This window comes from Triturus cristatus, chromosome 8 (genome assembly GCF_964204655.1).
Source record: "Triturus cristatus chromosome 8, aTriCri1.1, whole genome shotgun sequence".
Classification (NCBI taxonomy): domain Eukaryota; kingdom Metazoa; phylum Chordata; class Amphibia; order Caudata; family Salamandridae; genus Triturus; species Triturus cristatus.
In genome coordinates, this window is record NC_140591.1 from 205,184,233 (window position 1) to 205,202,177 (window position 17,945).

The 17,945-nt window shown below is 43.5% G+C and overlaps 1 protein-coding gene across 7 annotated transcripts in view; it reads right to left on the reverse strand.

Annotated features, from left to right (window-relative positions):
* The window catches only part of SON (SON DNA and RNA binding protein), a 722,851-nt gene that overhangs the window by 428,224 nt on the left and 276,682 nt on the right, over nt 1–17,945 (reverse strand). The gene's annotated exons all lie outside the window — the stretch shown is intronic.

Genomic DNA, 17,945 nt, shown 5'->3' on the forward strand with positions numbered 1-17,945 from the left:
GAAGCTAATGTGAAATCTAAAACTATTTGGGTGGATGAGCAGGTTAATTAATAAGAAAAAAGTTACTGAGGTTTTCCAGTATTGGTATCTTTCATACATTAACGTGTGGAATATCCCAGTTGTCGAGGCAATCCCATGGTAGACACAGTTAGCAGAACATTGTTAAACATATACAGAAAAACTTTAGCATTGCCACCAGAGAAGCGCATTCACATCATTATAAAAGATTCAAAACACAGCCAATCAGAGCAAAACACAGTATTCACCTCTACTCAAGTCAGGTCACACAGCTCAGATTTCATAGTGCTAGTGTAGAATGGGGGGAATTGGGTCGCAAGTGAATTTATGAAAGATAATAGTGGAAAACCTCAGTTACAGGAAGTAACTTTTCTTATACAGTATTGGATCTTTCTTAGATTCACTTGGTTGAATAAACAAGTATTAATGTTCAGTAGTAGTAGGGTAACAAAGGCTAAAACCCCTTAACTTACTTGAATAATGACACAAGACTGCTTGTACCACTGCATATCTTTGTGACACTGAATCTAGGCAGTATTGTTGCGTAATGTGTCTATCCTTTCATGTTGCTGCTCTGCATATATCCAGTATGGATACACCAGCAGAGTGGGCTGTAAACGTAGGCCCATTTATTGTGAAATGGGCTCTAACTGACCATTGAAATGGCAGGCCTGCTTATTTATGACAGAACACTATCGCCGAAGGCACCCAATGAGCTAAACTCTGTTTTGATAAAGGATGACGTCTGTGGGTGAACATAAGGTAAGAGAAATTGGCCAAACTTCCTTATCTGTTTAGTTTTTCCATGTAAAATTGTAAACATCTTTTAAAATCCAGTGTATGGAATGTTCTCTCTGCTGCATTAAAGGAGTTAGGAGAAAAAGTCTTTAGAACCACTCATTCATACAGATAAAAGTCTGATACCTTCAGTGCAAAATGCAGAATAGTTATTAGGATAACCTTATCTTATCTAAATTGGAGGAATGGCTCCTTAATAGTAAAAGCTTGAATTTCGCGGACCCTAGCTGAAGTGAGGCCTACTTTTCATGAGATGTACTTTGGTTCCTTTCTATATCTTGGCTCAAAGGGCTTCTTCATTAGTTGCACTAAAAAAATATGTAGCTGCCATGATGGAGGCGGGTGTCTTATCGGGGGTAGACCCTAAGAGAAATTCCTTACTAAGCCTGTTAGACAAAGAGATGGTTTGTTCCATGTTCTCTTCAAGCAAGAAATAGAGGCCAAATATACTCGGACTGAAGCACAAGTGAGACCAGAGTTTGACAGGTACAGAAGATATGGTAATATTTATTGAGGGAGAAAAGCTATTGAATTTAATTTCTTTTGAGTACACTGTGCGCAAAATGCTTTCATTTTTCAGTCTACGTGTTAAGGGACCCTGCTCTTGCTCAAGATAGTATTTCTCTACAAGCTTATGAAATGTCTAATAGCTGGAATTCATTAAATTCAGGAGCCATGATGACAAATTCAGAGAGCGAGGGTTTGAATGGAGAATTTGCTTGTTGGAGAGATACAGTAGGTTTTGTCTTCCAATCGTATTCATTGCTATTCTGAGAGAAGTAGCTCTGCAAACCAGTATTGTCTTGGCCATCATTAATTACGCTGTCCATTTCCCACAGCTTTTCCAGGGCTCCCTCCTCCTTTTCGACAACACCCTTAGTATCAGTGGGTTTGGGGGAAAACACATACGCAGAGGTCATTGACCAGTTTATCAAAGTAAGCATTCCATCATGTTCCTGGTAGGTGGTGTATGGTGTAATATTGGCATTTCCAGCTCTGGTTTTAGGCTGCCACTTCTTCCCAGCTGACCTGAATTTGATAGGCCTGGAAGATGTTACGCTCTTCTCTTGATGAGGACTGTGTTCCTCCTTGTCCGTTTACATAATACATGCGTGTTGTATTGTCTGTATGTACTAAAACAGACAAATTGTGCATTTGTGGCCTAAAAGGGCGTTTCCTTAGAGTGATGGCCGTCAAGTCTAGGATGCTGATGGGCATTTGGGTCCCTTCCTCTGAACATAATCCGTTAACTTGTAGCACTTGCAAGTACTGAGGTGTCTCTTACGACAAAGTGAGCTTCTCTTTGGAACAAACGACAGGCTGACCATGGTGTTATTATGCTGAAGGCACCAGGTGAGAGCTCTTTTTAGTTTTAACTACACTTTAATCTGAACTCTACTCCATACCTCTGACCTGGTCTGACCATTATGCCGTAATGTTTGATATCATCCTCCTGCCAATATCTCAGACCCAAAACATGGCCCAAAAGGGCGCTCAAAGCTCAAGCCTGGAACAGAATTAACTCAGATCAGCTAAAGCACCAACTAGGCATCTCGCAGCTGGACTATCCAGAATATATAGATGAAGCCACTTCTATCTATATTAAGTGGCTTCACTCTGCCATATCAGTTCTTGCCCCCTATGAAATGGATGCACTTTCAGCCTCAAAAACCCACTGCCCTTTGGTACACAGACCAGCTTAGAAAACAAACAGATCTGTAAACATCAAGAAAGCCGGTGGAGAACAGATTACAGAGGTCTAAAAAAAAGTCGAATATAAACAGACCCTCGCTAATTATAGAGCCCTACTTGCCAGACCAAAACCTCTTTATTACACCAAACAGTTTGAAACTGCCAAAAATTCTTCTAAACAACAATTTAGGACAGTATCTAAACTGACAGAGGCCCCTTAAATGAATAAGGTCACTAACAGCCAAGAGATTTGCAATGCCAACACAAAGTTTTTTAACGAAAGTTGAAACGATATACAAGGAGTTTCCTAGTCCAATGGACAATAATGATGAAGAATTGTTAGACACCATGTAGTACGGCTTTAGAAGTGGCCATGGTACTGGCTTTACTGGACTGGCATTACATGTCAGAGCAAAGCAGTTTTAGTGTTGCTTGACCTCTCAGCCATGTTTGATACGATCCACCATGTTCTTCTGATGGACCGTTTAGCGAAGATCGGAGTAGGTGGGTCAGCCCTGACTCTGCTACGTTCCTTTCTCTAAGACTGTGAACAGTCAGTAGAGTCTTTCTCCTTACCATGCTTGGTCCCACAGGGGTCCTCACTCAGCCCCACACTGTTTAACGTATATATGTCATCTTTGGCTTCGCTAATAAGATCTGTCGGCTTCTCACTTACCCGCTATGCCGAGACACAAATTATGGTGTCTTTAGCCAACTGTGATACTGATACCGATACAAGAAACCAATTCCATGACTTCAAGCAGGCAGTTGGCTCCTGGATGAGCAACAACTGCCTAAAAATGAATTCAGGAAAAACGGAAGTCAATGTTTGGAAATACAACGTCCTTCTGGTCGCCTTCCTAGTGGCCAGAGGAATAAGGCTTTTTACCTATGCCTTTGCAAAAAGCCAAAAATCTCGGCGTCCAAATGGATAGTAAACTTACCTTTGACAACCAGATCAATGCAGTTACTGCATCTACCTTTATCACCCTGAGGATGATCAAGAAGATTCTCCCTTTCATTTCCCCTAATGCACAAAAAAACGTTGTCACTGCTTTAGTCCTGTCCAAATTAGACTATTGTAATGGACCATTTAAACATGCAACACCACCTGAACAAATAGCAAATGATATAAAATGCTGCCGCCAGACGACTGTCTGGAATTTAAGTTTAAATCAGTAGCTGCAGCCATTCAGAACTTCACTGGCTACCGGTAAAACAGCGCATTAAGTTCAAGGCCCTTTTCACTGCCTTTAAGGTACTCCATAACATAAGTCCTTACCACTTGAGGATTAACTTTAAATGGTATGAACCCAAAAGAACTTTTAACTCTCTGGGGGCAAAAACCCTGGTTCTCAAATTTAAACTGAGTTGCAAAACGTTTTTTCACGTGCATGACAAAAGCCTGGAATCTCTAGCCCTTTTAGAGCAGATCATCTCCTAATCTGCTTGCTTTCAGGAAAGAGTGAAAACCTGGCTTTGTAAGAACTAGTCCTGTCCTCCTTATGTTCCATAACAGAGCGAGCGCCAGGACATCTTCGGTTAATCGAGCGCTGTTTAAATATATTTAACATTACATACAGAGAGAGATTTGGGGTGTCTATCCACCGCAATGTTATATGGAGATCCTGTGTCAACATTTGTCTCCAATTGGTGTTTCAAGCTGTGGAGCATTAACACTTCCTATACAGGACATCTGCACACGACCAGCCTCATGATTATTCTTTTGGCTCTAGCAAGATTAAAGGAACTGTACCACTGATATGTTGAATGTTTACCACATTGCATCTATTATTAAAGTACATCTTGTGTATACATCATATCCTGTTAACTGCATGTAACTAAGGATTGCTCTTGCGCGCCTTCTCTAATATTCCTATCCCACTTCTACCCTCTCAATGCTGAGCATAGTCTTGGACTGTTCAACACAGTTGACATGAAAAGGGACTGGTGGATTCCACATCATTATTAAAGCAATATTCAGATCTACAAGTTAGTAGTGACCAGAGTCTGTCGAGAGCTATGCATGGAGCAACATCTGCACTGTTATGGGAACTCTTGTCAGAACTGTCCTTGTGGCGAAGGCATTGTTGTGGGTTCCGATAAAGAGGACCTCTATAGGATGGAAGGATGGAAACAGTTTTTCTTGACAGAGTGCTATATACTTCTAATGGTCCTGAAGTGGAGTGGCACAGAACAAATGATGGCTCAAATTCTCAAGTAAGGAGTACATTACTTATGCTGTAAGCATCTATTCATAGAGTGTAGTGCTGCAGATTCACATGCTATGCACAATCCTGCCATCAAGTGTATGGCCCGGACTCTGCAAGTTGTTTTTCTCTAGGAAGTTTTATGGTCGGTGTCATCTCTCCTCCCCTTGAGGTATTGTGCATGTTCAACAGCTCCTTTGTTAGATAATGTTTTTTTCCCTGCCATGTAGGAAGTGAGAATATAGTCTACTAGGTTAGCTTTGCAGTTGAACATGCTGTGTATATGTGTCACCACCTAATAACTGCCGGGGTGGCAGGAAGGTGCATGTGAATCTGCAGCACTACATGCTATACATAGATGCTGCAATCAATCAGGGGCTTGCATAGCATGGCTACTCACCCGTGAGGGTCTCAAGGTGCTGGGAAGGGGAGTGGGGTGTTTGGGGGGGACTGCTGGTCCTTCTGGGTGTAGGATCATTCGAAGATCCAGGTCTTGAGGTCCTTCTTGAATTGGGTCAGCGACGCAGATTGCCTGAGGCGGAGGAGCAGGGTGTTCCATGTCTTGGCGGCAAGATAGGAGAAGGATTTTCCTTCGGTTCTGGTCTTGTGGATCCTGGGGATGGATGCTAGGGCGAGCTAGGCGGAACGTAGTAGTCTGGTGGGTACATGGAATGCAAGGCAGTGGTTCAGGTATGCTGGTCTGTCATGGAGAGCTTTGTAGGCATGTGTGAGGAGCTTGAAAGTGATTATATTGTTGACTGGGAGCCAGTGGAGTTGTTGGAGGTGCTGTGTGATGTGGCTGTGGCAGGGTATGTCCAGGACCAATCTGGCTGCAGCTTTTATGGCGTTCTGTAGTTTCTTGAGCGGTTTCTGGGTGACGCCAGCGTAGAGTGAATTGCGGTAGTAGAGTCTGCTGGTGATAATTGCGTGGGTGACCGTCTTTCTGGATTCTGTGAGGAGCCATCTGGATGTCTTTTGAAGCAGGCAGTGTGTAACCATGCTGAGGAAACTGCGTTGATTCGGCGGTTCATTGTGAGTGATGAGTCCAGTATGATGCAGAGGTTGCGTAGTGGTCCATTTGAGTGGGACATCACAGAGAAGCTGGCTACCAAGAGTTATTCCAGGCTGAAGAGGTGGGTCCCAGGAAGGGTACTTCAGTCTTCTTCGAGTTGAGCTTGAGGCAGTCACCCAGGTAGCAACGCCCTTTATTCCGCTGTGGAGTTGGTTCTGGCGGTTTTGGTTTAGTTGGTGAGGGAAAGGATTAGCTGGGTGTTGTCAGCGTAGGAGACTATGTTGAGTCTGTGGCATCTGAGGATGGCTGTGAGGGGAGCCATATGGACTTTGAAGAGGGTGGGACTCTGGGTGGAAACCTGGGGCACTCAAAAGCTTAAGTCTGTAGGCTCTAGGGAGGAACAGGGTACTCTGACTCGTTGAGTACGGCCGGTGACATAGTGGATCCAGTCCAGTGCCTTGTCGCGGATACTGGCGTTGTGGAGTCTCGTGATTAGGGTGCGGTGGGAGACTGTGTCTGAGGTACCCGAGGGGTCCAGTAGGATGAGGGCTGCAGTCTCGCCCCGGTCGAGGAGGAAGCAAATGTCATAAGGGCAGCGAGGAGTGTTGTCTCCGTGCTGTGGTTGCTTTGGAGGCGGCGGTGGTGGCGGCCGGCGGTGGGTGTGTAATATGCTCGTTCTGCTACTGTTTCTGGTTTTGGAAAGAAAAATGGTAAATCCAAAGTTTGATTTAAGTTAAAAGACACTATGACATTTGGATTTGTGAGTAAACACACACTTGGAACACTTGAAAAGATGGTTCCTCAGTGATGAGTGCACGTATTTCACTGACACTTCATAGGGAAGTTATTGCTACCAGGAAAGAAACCTTACATGTTAAATATTGTACTTAGCATTTGTGTAGTGGCTTTAATGGTGGCCCCATGAGTCTCGTTCAACACAATGTTTGAGTTCCATATAGGTACAGGTGGTGTATGAGGTGGAATGTTTTAAACCTTCCATGAATGCTTTAATAAGGGGTATGCTGAAAAGGGATTGATGCTTTCTATTTTGTTGGTATGCTGCAATGGCTGCTAAATGTAGACGTTTAGAAGTAGATATTAAATGTGCTCTTTTGCATATGCAATAAGTAACACATTAGTTGTTCTGTTTGAGTGGAAGGATTAATGTTATTGGAAGCACAACAGTGAACAATACATTTCTATTAAGTGGTATAGCATGCCATTGTCATTGGTCTCCTGCCCTCCTTTAAAATAGTCATGCATTCAGGAAGTACATTTAAGTATCCAAACTCTGACTTCAGAAGCCAGATCGCAAGACTGAGTTGTTGTGCACTGGGGTGTCTGACTGCCCCTGCTGTGAGTGAGAATGTTTGGATAGTTTGGTAGTTTCTCATGAGATACTAGGGATAGCTCTAGTAGTGTTGTGTACCATGGTTATCGAGCCCATGAGCTATGAGTACCATGGTAGAGGAAGTCTGTCTAAATTTCCTGACCACATAAGGAATGAGTGGGAGAGGCGGAAAAGCATATGCAAAGGTCCTTACCCAGTTCATCCATAGTGCATTCCCCTTGGATTGTTGGTGCCTGGATGCAAAGTTTTGACATTTGGTGGTAAATAGATCTATTGTTGGAGTTCCCCATCTTTGGAAATATTGTTGTAGTAGCTGAGTGTGGATCACCCACTTGTGAACTTGTTGTGTCCTGCTTAACAAGTCTGTTATGGAGTTGTTTTTCGCTGGTATGTATTGTGCTAAGAGATGGATTTTGTGATGGTTTGCCCATTTCCATATGGCCAGGGCTAGTTGTGTGGATTGGTTGCCTCCTGGTTTTTAAAAGTAGTTCATTACTGTCATGTTGTCTGTTTGTAGAAGGACATTCTTCCCAGCTATGTTGAGTAGGAATGCTTTGAGAGCCATGTGAATGGCTATAAGTTCCAACATGCGAATGTGTAATATCTGTTGTGTCGACCATTGTCCCTGAACCACAATGTCCTCCTCATGAGCACACAAACCCATGAGTGATGCATTGGTTGTGATTGTCACTTGCAGGTGTCCCTGGTGTTCGACCATTGAAGTGCAGGATGGACTTTGGGTGGAACTAACACTACATCCTCCATGTCGGCCCCCACTTGCGACCGTTGTGACGCTAAGCACTCTTGGAGGGGTCTCATATGCAGTCGTGCATGTGGAGCTATTGCTCTACAAGAAACCATCATCCATAAAAAGATCATCACTGTTTTGACTGGTAGGCGGCAATGCCGCTCAAAAAGATCAAGGTGGTTTCAGAGATTGTGAACCCTTTGTGGTTTGGGGTATGCTGTCTCAGAGATTGAACTGAGTATGGCTCCGAGATAGAGTTGTGTCTTGAGCGGTTGTAGATGGGATTTTGTGGCATTGAATGTAAATCCCAATCTGTTAAACAGATTGATAGTGCTTTGCGTGTCTTGTAGACATTTGGCTTTGGTTGGACTCTTCATTTTCAGCCAATCGTCTAGACAGGGGAAGACATGTATGTTTTCCCTTCTGAACTTGGCTGCCACTACTGTGAGGCATTTTGCGAACACTTAGTTCTATTCCCTTGAATGGCACCACTTTGAATTGCTAGTGACATTCACTTAACACAAACCGTAGATACTTGTAGTGCCCAGCCATAAAGTCGCCTTTTTGTAGCAATGGTATTGTGTCCTGTAAAAAACTAGTTAGTTACCTGTACATTATGGTTCTCCAGTATTATCTTTCATAGATTCACATGCTTGTATCTTCCCTGTCGTCATGGTGGGAGGCTCACGGTAACAGAATGACCACAGCAGTACTAGAAAAAACTGCAAAGCAAAATCCCATAGGGAATCCTATTATTTGGTAACCAAACCTCATCATTATTTGGTCCAAAACTCAGCCAATCAGCTGCCAGCCCTGACATCACATTCCCCAGCAGAGCCATCCTACCTCAGATTTCCAGCCTCGAGTGAGAGACAAGGATATATCTAGAGATAAAGAGGTTCTACCTGAGAAATGGGGAGGTGGGCGGGCCGCATGTGAATCTATGAAAGATAATACTGGAGAACCATAGTGTACAGGTAAGTAACTAGTTTTTTCTCCAGTATTCAATCTTTCATAGATTCACATGCTTGTATCAGAATAGCGAGCAGTACTTATCCCAAACTGCATTTCCAGGATAGTACCCCAAATAGTCTGTGGGCTCTGCTCTTCTGTACAGAATATTAACATACATTACAGTTTTCAAAATATATCAGAAAATCATTAGTTGAGTAGACAAACATTTGTAATATGTGAACCAAAACATTTACATATTAAATATATATATATTATCTACTGGCGGTCGCCAGTAGATAGTTATAGTTAGGACCGTGTTTCCATAGGAAATCCGCAACATTCTATTTGGAATAACTTTGGCGCCGGTTGACGAATCCTCGCGAAATTTTCAAAATAGGTGGGGCGCTCCGCTCCGCTCCTACCCTGAAAGTCTCGGGGGGATTAGTCAAGCGGGGGCTGAGAAAAAAGGGGGGGTCCCAAAACGCGTTTTTCCCATGCAATTTTCCATAGGGACATTTAGTCCAAGGTACAGCCCGAACGGCTGAACAGAATTACTTGAAATTTGGCAGAGAGGTAGTCCTCAGCTCAGGGATGTGCCTTTTGCCTATATGGAGTCAATCTGTTCAGTAGTTCCTGAGAAAATTGCAGTTAAAAGCACATACATATCTATAGCCGCGCACCGTGCGCGCACCGTGCAAGCACCCTAACGTGCGCGAGTGTAATTCTGATAGGTGGTTACATGTTAGTCAACGTTCGAATCGGTCGAAATCAGGAAGTTTCGGCCGCCATTTTGTTTGTTTTCAGTGCGAGAGTGAAAAAGGAAGGTGGCGAACGTGAAAAGGGGGCAGGGTAGAGAGTTCCTGACCCCCTAGCCTTTGTCAGGGGGTCCCTGAAGGACCCCGTAGGCAGAAAAAAACATTTTAATTTTTTTTTTTAAATCGCGGGGGTGCGCGCATGGTGAAAACCCCCCCCCAAAAAAACACATTTTTTTAATACGTAGTTTATTGTAAAATAAATATATAAAAAAAATAATAAAAAAAATAATAATACATACATTTAAAAAACAAATTCACTGAAAAAACCATAGGTTTCACACGCGCGGCCGCCACTCTGTCACAAGGATGATGTCATCAGTGATGTCATGAGTGATGCCACTGACCATGTCATGAGTGATGCAATATGTGACGTCATTAGCAGTGGATTGCGCGCGCGCGAGTTATAGTTATCTGAACTAACTATAACGGGGGAATTTAATTGTTTTTTTTACGAGTGAAATATCCACCTAACTATAACATGTGTGAAACCTATGGTTTTTTAAGTGAATATATATATATATATATATATATATATATACATATATACATATATTCACTGAAAAAACCATAGGTTTCACACATGTTATAGTTAGCGGAAATTTTACTGATAAAAAACCAATGAAATTCCCCCGTTATAGTTAGTGCAGGAAACTATAACTCACGCGACCGCAATCCTCTGCTGATGCCAATACTGTATTTAGACACTTATTTGCCCATGTCTTCTTCCATACATTTTTAGCTATACATATATTACAAATATTTTTTTTTCATAAAGACACATATGTCATCAGCAGAAGATTGCGGTCGCGTGAGTTATAGTTTCCTGCACTAACTATAACGGGGGAATTTCATTGGTTTTTTATCAGTAAAATTTCCGCTAACTTTAACATGTGTGAAACCTATGGTTTTTTCAGTGAATTTGCAAGGTTTTTTAAATGCTAATTCCTAACTATAACGTGTGTGAAACCTATGGTTTTTTCAGTGAATATGTACGGTTTTTTAAATGCTAAGTTAATTTACGCCATTCGTGGCGTGCGCGCCCACTTAACGCAGTTCGTTCGCGCACCGTGCGCGCACAGTGATCACGCGGTGCGCTTCGCGCACCGCGCGCCCACTTTACGCAGTTAGTGCCGTGCACGCACGGTGGGCACGCGGTGCGCTACGCGTGCCCACGTTACGCTAGATGGGCCATGTACGCACGATGCGCTTCGCGCACCGTGCGCACATGGAGGACATATTATGCGCTTCCTTGTGATAGGTAATCTGTTGAAATTTTTTGGGGAAATGCTGTGCTCTTATATGCCATGCACAAATGGTGGCCTTCGGCCACCATTTGCACACGGGGTGGAGAGAGTGGGTTTTTTTTTTTAAAATAATTTTTTACCGTACGCGTACGGTAAGCGTACGGTAAGCGTAATCGGCAAAATTTTCGAAAAAAAAAAATTACCGTTTTTTGCCTTGGGGGATCTTTAAAGACTCAACAAACATGGTTACGTGCATGGGCGCTGTCTAAACAGCCCCTTTATATGTTTTTGGCATTTGTTTATCAGCTCCCCCCTCAGAGTGCGAGAGAGAAAATGGCAGCCGCCGCTTCCTGGTTTCGACCGATTCGAATGTTTACTAAGATCTAAGGGCCAATCAGAATCGCGCACGCCACCGTACGCGTACGGTAAGCGCACCGTAAGCTGGCTCAGATATATATATTGATTTAAAGGCTATTTTCTCAGAATCTACTGAACAGATTTACACCAAACCTACAAAAGGCACTTCCTTGACCTGAGGACTACCTCTCTGCCAAATTTCAAGTAATTCTGTTCAGCCGTTCGGGCTGTAGCTGTGTCTAAAGGTCCTATGGAAAAATGCATGGGAAAAACGCGTTTTGGGACCCCCCTTTTATCTCAGCCCCCGCTTGACGAATCCCCCCGAGACTTTCAGGGTAGGAGCGGAGCGTAGCGCCCCACCTATTTTGAAAAATTCGCGAGGATTCGTCAACCGGCGCCAAAGTTATTCAAAATAGAATGTTGCGGATTTCCTATGGAAACGTGGTCCTAACTATAACTACCTACTGGCGACCGCCAGTAGGTTATATATATATATATATATATATATATATACATATATATATATACATATATACATATACACATATACATATATACATATACATATATATTTTAATAAATACCTTATTGAAATAGATGCCGAAGAACTGCCTGTCCCACCGCTGCATCCTTTTTCCATGCTGTGTCTAGACAATAGTGTCTAGTGAAGGTGTGCGTATTTTTCCATGTCGCAGCTCTGCAAATGTCCGGCAACGACACTCCTGCGAATAGAGCTGTAGAAGTTGCCATCTTTCTTGTGGAATGCGCACGTACCTTGGCTTGTAAAGGTTTTCCAGCTTTGACATGACACAAGGTGATCGCCAAAGTAATCCACCTTGAAATACTGGATCTGGAGAGTGCTAAACCTTTCCTGGGACCAGAAAAGGCTACAAAGAGCTGATTTGTTTTTCTAAACGATTTTGTTTTATCGATGTAAAATTTCAGACATCGTTTAATATCTAAAGAGTGTAGTGCTCTTTCTGCAGGTGATGAAGAATCTTTAAAAAATTTATGTAAAACCACCGGTTCATTAAGATGAAAGTTGGAGGGGACTTTAGGAATTAACTTTGGGTTCGTTCTCAGAATAACTGTCTTGTCTGAATTGTAGAAATGGTTTTGCAATTGAGAAGGCTTGGATCTCGCTGACCCTTCTTGCCGACGTGAGCGCTAATAAGAATGCCGTTTTCCATGAGATAAACTGTAAATCCGCCTTATGTATTGGTCCAAATGTCGGTTTCATGAGCTGTGCAAGAACCGTATTAAGCTGCCAAGTAACCACTGGTCTTTGTACTGGGGGAAACATCCTGAAAAGACCTTTGAGAAATTCTTTAATAACTCTTTGAGACCAAAGAGATGGGCGGTCAGGAACTCTCGTGTACCTTGAAATAGCAGCCAAATGTACTTTTATAGGCATATGAGAAAGTCCAGATTTGGCCAAAATTAATAGATATGGAAGAATTTATTCCGCAGAGACGTAAAAAGGATGTAGACTTTTAGATGCACACCAATGACAAAATCTCTTCCATTCAGCCGAATAGGTTTTATTTGTAGAGATTGCTAGAGATCGTGACAGAATCTCCCGGCATTCCTGAGGGATATTCAAAAGTTGGAACTCATGTTCGTGAGGTTCCATGCTGACAAGTTCAGCGATTTCAAATTTGGATGCAGTATTTGGCCGCTGTTTATAGTGATTGGATCCTGCACTAATGGAAACTGTATCCTGGGTGTCACTGATAATTTGAGAAGTTCTGAGAACCACGCTTGTCTCGGCCATGCTGGGGCAACTAGAATCAGATGGCACGGCTCCGATTTCATCTTTCTCAAGACTTTTGATAATAGTTGAAATGCATATGCAAACATCCCTGTTCAGCACATCTGCAGAGCATTGCCTCGCGACCCTCTTTGTACAAACCGGCTTGCAAAGTGTTTGCATTTTGAATTGGAGCGATCCGCGAACAGATCTAGCGTTGGAGTGCCCCATTGCGGGAATACTTTGAGAAGCTGTCTTTGGTCCAATTTCCACTCGTGGGAAACCTTGGACGATCTGCTCAGAACATCTGCTCTTGTGTTGTCCACCCCTGGAACGTGTTGGACTTGAAGTGATATGTTATGATTCAGAAGCCACTTCCAAATTTCTTGCGCTTGCTTCGACAATATTTTTGATTTTGTACCCCCTTTAGTTCCAGCAAGTTGATGTGGAGCTGAGCTTCGCTCTTTGACCAGTGACCCTGAATCTCGAGCTCCTGGAGATGCGCTCCCCAACCTTGTAGCGAAGCGTCCGTCATCATCACAAAACTGTAGTTCATTGTTCGAAAGTCAGTCCTTCCGTTAAATGATCTCTAATCTTCCACCATGACAGGGTCTTTAGGATCTGAGGAGTGATAACTATTCGATCTTCGAAGGATCCCAGAGACTGAATCCATTGCTCGTCTAGCAGTTCTTGAATAGGCCTCATGTGAAGTCTGCAATTGGGAAGTAGGGGAATACAGGAAGACATCATCCCCAGCAATGATTTGTAGATTCTCACTGAAACGTACTTTATCTGCAAATGCGACGTTAGATTTATGATTTTTTGAATACGCTCCTCTGAAGGATAAGCTTTCGCCTCCTTTGTGCGAATTATAGCTCCCAGAAATTGAAGGAACTACGATGGCATGAGATGTGATTTTTCTAGGTTGACTCTCAGACCTAGACGACTGAAAAGGTCCATGCACACTTCTAGAGAATGTTGGGTTTCTCTGAACGAACAACCTTTTATGAGCCAATCGTCTAGATAAGGGAAAATTGGTGACCTTCAAGTCTTAGATGTGCCGCTACTGGCGCCATGCATTTTGAAAAGATTCTTGGCACCGACTTTAGACCGAAAAGCAATACTTTGAATTGATAATGGTGCCCTGCCACATGAAACGAAGAAACTTTGTGATTTATGTGAATTGGGACATGAAAATAAGCATCTAAGAGGTCCAGGGATGCCAAATAATCTCTCTTGCAAATAAGAAGGAGTATTTCCTGCAGGGATAACATTCGAAAAGATTTCTTTTTGATTAATTTGTTCAAACCTCTCAGGTCCACAACCTGCCTCCATTTTGATGTGTCTTTTTTCTTTATTAAGAAGAAATGCGAATAAAAGCCTTTCCCTCGTTGAAGGCGCGGAACGTCCTCTATTGCTTCCTTTTGTAGAAGAGATAAAATTTCCGCCTTGAGGGCTGAAAGATGTTCTTGTCTCTTGCATATAGGAGGATGATTTGGTGACTTTTGTATGAACTCCAGGGTATGGCCTTGTTGAATCACATCCAAAACCCATCTGTCTGTTATCGACAGCCAAGCCAGATAAAAGGAGGAAAGGTAATGATTGTTGATGTTTGAACATGTGACTGGCGCCTTGACAGTCACTGTCATCTATTGGATTGTACCTCTCGCAGATGATCTCCCTCCCTCTGGACCGTTGCTGGTATGTGTTTGAGAAACAAAATTGTTGATTACTGGAAAATTGTCGATATCCCTGCTGATTGTACGCTGATATCTATTGGATTGGAAAGAAGATCTTTGCACATATTGCCCTCTGGATCCTCTCCTCTGAAAGGACTGGAACCTGCCCTGCTGAAGGGACCCCAACACACGCCCTTTATCCGTGTCAGTTTTGATACTTTGGAGGGCATCATCCACATGTTTTCCAAATAGGTTCTCTCCGTCAAATGGCATGTCCACCATTTTCGCTTGCACTTCTGGTCTAAAAGAAGTGGCCTTAGGCCATCCTTGCCTTCGTAGGGCCACTGCACCTGCCATTTGCCTGAACGCCACTGAAGACAAATCCATCACAATGTCTATGGATTCCGAGGACGCCCTAGCTCCATCCTGTAAAATAGCGGCCGCTTCCTCTTTCTTATCCTCTGGCAGATGAGCCAGTAAAGGTGCTATATCTGACCACATCTGCCTACTGTATCTGCTGATGAGTGCCAACGCATTTGAGGCCTTTATGGAAGACGCTGCGATCACAGCAAAGCGCTTCCCTGCACCATCCATTCGCCTCCCTTCTTTATCCGGGGGAACTGCAGAAGTGGAAACCGGATTTTTGGAGTGTCTTTCAGCGGCTTGCATCACTACCGACTCCGGCCGCGGATGTCCAATTAAACAAGCAGGAGAAGATTCTGGGGCTCTATATTTCTTTCCTATCCGGGGCATTGAGGAAGATACCGAAGCCGGGTTACTCATTATTTTTAATCCTTCATCCCAGATGTGAGCGATAATTGGAATAGATCTAATGGATTTCCGTGAATCCTCTTTGAAATCATAGAGGAAACACTCAGCTTCTTGTACTGGAAGCGGAAGCTCGAATCTTTTTGACGCTTTCTCCATGATATCATGGAAACCTCCAATATCTTGTGGTGGAGAGTTCGCCGGTGAAGGAGATGGAGACAGAGACTGAGTAGTTGGAAGGATGTACTGATCCCATTCATTCCCAACCTGAGGATCCTGAAGAAGTTTCCCTTCTTCCGGTTGATCCGCGTCACTCTCCTCTAAATCATCCCTAATTGTAACAATAGGGGGAGATTGTAATTTCTGCGCTGAACTCTTGGGAGAGGAATGAGGTGGTGGAACTTGAGCAGTCATAGATGAAGTTTTAGAGGTTTGAGTGTTAGCGTCAGGAAACCGTTGATAATAATCGTTTATCATAAGTCGTAAGTCTGTTACTAGAGAGATTGGCATTGAGATAGTGTCCTCTCTCAAAACAGATTGAGGTTCTTCCTCCTCCTCGTAGTCATTTGCCTGCTGAAACTACTCATACCTTCTTGATTCTTGTGCAGGACGATCCTGGAAAGCGAATACTTCCTGAACCTACTGATATTCTTCATAGTCAGTCTCCTGGCTCTTTATTTGAAGTTGAGACGGACTGTATGCCACTCCTGATGACTCTTCATCTTCTGACTGTAATTCCAGCAGATTAGATGGAGGCAGCAGAGAAATCTTTGTCCAGCCAGTAAAATCTGAGGATTTCTTAATCGTCGACGAGCCCATCGACGATGGAATAGATTTTAATGAAATTGACTTTGCCTTGGGAGACTTAAAAGATGCTGTCGACGGAGCTCCCGTCGACGGAGTGCTCGACGACGAGGGAAGATGAATTATCGTCGACGAGATGGTCGTCGACGAAGTCATCGTCGGCGGAGTCGTCATCGCTGTCGCCGACGATGAAGTAGTCGACGAGGTCGAAACCGGCCTCCCCGTCGACGGGCCTTTTATTGAAATCAAAGCCGGCGACGCCCCAATTTTCGTCGACGGAGCTGAGAAAACTTCTTTTTAAGAGGAGTATGAGGAAGCGAAGACGAAGAAGCCTCTTTGTCTTTCGTTTTCTGCTTTTTAAGCTCAATCTTTTCCTCAGAAGCAGAAGATTTCCTCTTTTTAGATCATCTGGATTCCTCATCAGAGTCAGAATCTGAAGTGACCTTTCTTTTGAAGCCACAATAGTAGCCGTGCCTCCCTGTCACGCAGGTTTTTCGCAGAAAAGGTTCTGAAATGCTTACAGTCCTTAGGCACATGCTTAGGGTGCAAACAATACAAGCAGTCCTTGTGGGGATCTTCTGAAAACAGTCTAGGTTTTCCACAGGATCTGCAGGGCCTGAAAAGCCTCTTTTTAGAGCTTTCAGCCATAGTATGAAGCACAGTACCTCAAATCCAGTAAACAGAAAGGACTTCCAGATGAACAAGAGGTCAAAAGTTCACAAAGGAACAAAACTGAGCAAGGCTCAGGGAGACTTCTCACACGAAGGCGGTTGGAAATCTGTGGTAGGATGGCTCTGCTGGGGCGTGTGATGTCAGGGCTGGCAGCTGATTGGCTGAGTTTTGGACCAAATAATGATTAGGTTTGGTTACCAAATAATAGGATTCCCTATGGGAAACCTGGTGTCCCTGTCTTCTCAGAAAAGCCGCTACCGGACCCATACATTTCGTGAATACTCTGGGCGCTGAGAGAAGGCCGAATGGCAAGACTTTGAACTGGTAGTGATCCCCAGCCACCTCGAATCTTAGGAATTGGCGAGGCTTTGCACGAATGGAAATGTGAAAGTATGCGTCCAAGAGATCGAGGGACGCTAGAAAATCTCCCTTGCTTATTGATGAAAGAATCTCTTGAAGGGATAACATTCTGGACAATTGTTTTTTGATGCATTTGTTTAGCTACCTGAGGTCCATGACCTGCCTCCATTTCCCACATTTTTTTCTTTATTAAGAAGAATTTGGAGTAAAAGCCTTTCCCTCGTTGTCCGAAAGTTACTCTTTCTATCGCGCCTTTCTTTAGTAGAGTTGAAATTTGTCGTCGTAGTGATGACAAATGCGGGTGATGCATTTTTCTTGGAGGGGGAGTCCGAGGAGGTTTGCGGACAAATTCCAAGGTGTGGCCATGTTGGATAATATCCAGCACCCATTTGTCCTTCGTGATGGTTTGCCATTGATTTAAAAAATGGAGAGCGGATGAGACCCAATGTGTTGAGATCGAAATGTGGTGGCTTGCGGGAGATAAACGTCACGGACGTCTTGAGGAATCCTGTAACTTTCCTCTTTCTGCAGGCTTGCGCCTAGCTAATTGCTGATCGCAAGACATGTTAAAATAACTAAATTGTTGCTGTCCTCCATATTGTGATCTGTAATTCTTACCATATGCCTTGTAGTTCCTAGTCTACGTGTTTTCCAAAAAAGGTTTTCCCCATCGAAGGGCATGTCTAACACTTTCGAATGGACTTCGGGAGGAA